Raw genomic sequence first — 4,240 nt, 5'->3', positions numbered from 1 at the left:
ACTCTTCGTCTTGCTGAATTTGGAGGCTTACGACCTTTCCGGACCTCAAGGTGATGGCGTTCACCTGTTCGTTAACTTCCCTCTTGCCTAGATGAGCTTCTGTATCACTAGGAAGTTTTCCCGATGGTCGATTCAATAAGGCGTTATCAATTTACTCTATTTGGTTCTCTAGAGTCTTGATAGAAACAGCCTGGCTTTGGCATATAAGAGCCTGGTTTTTGCACATAAGTGTTGAGTGGCATTTATGACACTTTATTATGCTCCGTAAATCTTTGAATTGGTGTACTTGTACTCGAGTTGTTGGTGTTTTTACGTGTTTTTGTAGTGTTTTTGCATTGCAGGCATTTTTCAGGTAATCAGGTAAATTATCATGGTTGTAGTCCTAATTTGGTGTTTGGATGGTGTTGGAATAAAAGCTCGTGAGAAGACCAACTTAAATCAGCAAGGAGAAAAAAAGAAATCAGAATTTTATTCAGGAGAATGGCGCGCCCGCGCTGAAGTAGCGCGTGGCCGCGCCCAATGAGCAGAAACTCAGCGCGCCCGCGCTGGTCAAGCGCGCGGCCGCGCCAGGTCGGGGTAGCAGAATTCTGTTTCTATTAGGATTTTGAGAGTTTAAAGCCCTGGTCAATTCTACAGCATATATATACATAAATAAAGATGTTTTTCATAAGGAGAGACGTAACAGAGGTTAAGGAGAAGACGACAAGAAGATCTATAGTACAATTCAACGAGGGCGAAGAAGATCTAGTTTATTCTTGTGAATCTTTGCTCTAAGTTGAAATCTTGGATGCTCGTTTCTTGTTTTGTTGAACCTAATACTCTGGATTTCGTACTTGGTTTATTATTTGTTTATAAAGACTACGTTTACTATACCATGTTTTCATCGGAACCCACATTGATGATGAGTCCGATTATGGGCTAATCGTTATTGTGGGGTTCTAGCGGATTTATTTATGGATTTCTTTAGTTGATTTATTTTGATGCCTCAGTGTGTGGTGATTGTATGATAACCTAGTATTGGTTGTGCTTATTCATCTTATGAGCGTCGCGAACTTATATGATAACTTGTTAATTCTTAAAGAAGTGAAAGTGAATTTAAGGATTTAGAACTTGTCATGCTAGCATAGGTTCATGTGTTATTGCATGCATAATTCGTAGGTAATTTTAACCATCTTACTTGCCCTATGTAATCACAATAGATAACTTGTGCATTAAACCGTTATGTTGTCAAAATCTATAGACATATAGGGTCTCAATATAGTTGATGTTTATTCGGATTCTATCTCTTTTGTGGATATCTTGTAGTATGGTATTCATACAATGAAAGTTGGTGTATATCAGTTTCGTGTTATCTGATTAATGTCATCACCATTATATGCTAAGGTTAAGAATGAAATGGCTATTGAATGAAGTACTTAATGAAGTTAGGATCCCATGTTTGTGTCATATATTATTCAACTCTCTTTACTCCCTTTAGTTAATGTTCTATAGTATAATTCTCAATAGTTAATCGTGGTATAATCAAAACCCAAATTTTTATTAGCCATATCATTGTTGCATAAGTGTATAAATCACAAAGTTCACCTAAACCAGTTCCTGTGGGAACGAATCTGATTTATATCTTATACTACTTGCGATCGCGTATACTTGCATAAATTTTAGCGCGTGTTTAGCGACTAACAAGTTTTTAGCGCCGCTTCCAGGGAACGGTGTTAACTTTTAGTTTATGTGTTTGTCATCAGTAATCGCTAAAGTTCATTGACTCGGAAATTGTTACTTACCTACTCTTTTCTTTGTCGTGCTTCAGGTACTCTAGCGAGCGTGTATGTATACGCATTCACGGGCTCGTAAGAGAAATCTGGATCAAGCCGAGGAAGATGCTGTAGGGATTCGAAGGGAAGTTTTTGAGGATGAAGAGAAAGTAGAAGAAGAAGAAGAGAAAGTCGAGGAACCAGCTCTAGTAGTGATGGGAGATCATGCAGAAAATTCTAAGGCTCTGATGGACTATTCTCAGCCTAAGACCGATGATATTCAGTCGAGCATCATCAGACCAGCCATCTCGGCTAACACTTTTGAGATCAAGTCAAGCACGTTTTAAATGATACATAACTCAGTTCAGTTTGGGGGTTCTTCTACAGAAGACCCCAACATGCACATCAGGGATTTCATCGAGATCTGTGACACTTTCTAGTTCAATGGGGTGATTGAAGATACTATCAAGCTGCGACTCTTCCCATTCTCTCTCAGGGATAAAGCAAAGTGCTGGTTACATTCTCTACCACCAGGGTCTATCATCAAATGGGAGAATCTTGCTCAAAAGTTTCTCACTAAATTCTTTTATATGGCGAAGACTGCTACAATCAGGAATGCTCTTACTCAGTTTGCTCAGCAAACTGGAGAATCTCTCTATGAGGCTTGGGATCAATATAAGGAGATGCTAAGGAAGTGCCCACACCATGGTATGCCTAATTGGATAATTATAAATTGTTTATACAATGGTTTGGGCGCTCAGTCTAGACCTCTGCTCGATGTAGCGTCTGGTGGAGCCTTATTGGCCAAAAGCTATAATAAAGGTTATGAGTTGATTGAGCTCATGGCAGCTAATGAATATCAGAATCATACGCAAAGAATGTTGCAAGGCAAGGTAGCAGGAATTCTAGAAGTGGATACAACTACGGCTATAGATGCTCAACTTCAAGCTTTGACAATGAAAGTGGACTCTTTGGCGAATTATGGAGTTAATCAAATCACTAGTTTTGTGAGCTTTGTGCGGGGGCACATGAAACTGAGCAGTGCGCTATTTCTAGTGAATTAGCTCAATTTGTGAGCAACTTTTAGAGATCACAACAACAAGCTCCACCCACTTATAATCCAAATAACCGTAATCATCCTAACTTCAGCTGGAGTAATAATCAAAATGCGGTGCAACAATCTTATCAGCCATACATAGCAAAATAGTATAACCCTCCTGGTTTTCAGCAACCGCAATATGCCCCTAGGAAATAACTTCAACTTCAGCAGCTACCGCAAGCTAATGAAAAATCTGAATTAAAGGAGTTGAGGCTCATGTGCAAGAGCCAAGCTGTATCTATTAAGACCTTGGAGAATCAGATTGGGCAAATTGCTAATGCATATTGTTAACCTGGCATACTCCCAAGTGATACTGAAGTTCCAGGAAAGAAGGAAGCTAAGGAGCATGTTAAGGCAATTACATTGAGGTCTGGTAAGGTTGCGAATCCTGAAAAAGCTAAGACTCAAGAATCTGAAGTTGAGGCTGAAGAAGAAGAAGTGCAGAAGGAAGCAGAAGTGGAACCAAGGAAGACTACTGTTGAGCACACTCCTCCTGAGGGTAATACAGGGGAGAAATAGATCTATCCTCCATCTTCTTTTCTTAAAGAGGCTACAGAAGAAAAAGATGGATAAGCAGTTTGAGAAGTTTCTGGAGGTGTTCAAGAAACTTCACATCAACATACCTTTCGCTGAAGCTCTTGAACAAATTCCTAGTTATGCGAAGTTTATGAAAGGTATTCTCTCTAGGAAGGTGAAGCTTGATGACTTAGAGACCGTTGCTCTCACGGAGAAATGTAGTGTTGTGCTATAAAAGAAGTTGCCTCCGAAGCTTCAAGATCCCGGAAACTTCACTATTCCATGTACTATTGGAAAGGTGTTATTTGACAAGTGTGTATGTGACTTGGGAGCTATCATCAATCTAATGCCCTTGTCAATCTTCAAGAAGTTGAACTTGCCTGATCCAAAGCCTACTTATATAACCTTGGAGTTGGCCGACCATTCTATTACATATTCATGAGGTATTGTGGAGGATTTCTTGGTCAAGGTGGATAAACTTATCTTCCCTGATGATTTTGTAATTCTTGATTTCGGGGAGGATAAGAAGATTCCCATAATCTTGGGAAGACCTTTCTTGGCTACTAGCCGAACCTTAATAGATGTGCAGAAGGGTGAGCTCAACATGCGAGTGATGGATCAGGATGTAACTTTTAATATATTCAATGCCATGAAGTTCCCTACAGAAAATGAGGAGTGCTTTAATGGTTGATTCTGTGGTTACTTCAGAACTTGATCAATTGCTAAGGTCCAATTCCTTAGAGAATGCCTTGTTGGGGAATTCCGATAGTGAAGATGATGAAGGGGATGAGCAGTTGCAATTTCTGAATGCTTCTCCCTGGAAGAGGAAGATTGATATGCCTTTTGAATCTCTGGGAATGGAGGAGTTGAACAA

General features: G+C 39.7%; 1 non-coding gene across 1 annotated transcript; it reads right to left on the bottom strand.

The window, feature by feature from the left end:
• Window positions 1–2,356: 2,356 nt before the first annotated feature.
• LOC141663278 (small nucleolar RNA R71) lies at window positions 2,357–2,463 on the bottom strand. The gene has a single exon (XR_012551355.1). It is a non-coding gene; the product is annotated as a small nucleolar RNA R71 (small nucleolar RNA).
• Between the last annotated feature and the right edge of the window lie 1,777 nt (window positions 2,464–4,240).

This window comes from Apium graveolens, chromosome 5, assembly GCF_009905375.1.
Source record: "Apium graveolens cultivar Ventura chromosome 5, ASM990537v1, whole genome shotgun sequence".
NCBI lineage: Eukaryota > Viridiplantae > Streptophyta > Magnoliopsida > Apiales > Apiaceae > Apium > Apium graveolens.
Note: the sequence above shows the minus strand (reverse complement) of the source record. Positions and strands in the feature narration are given on the sequence as shown.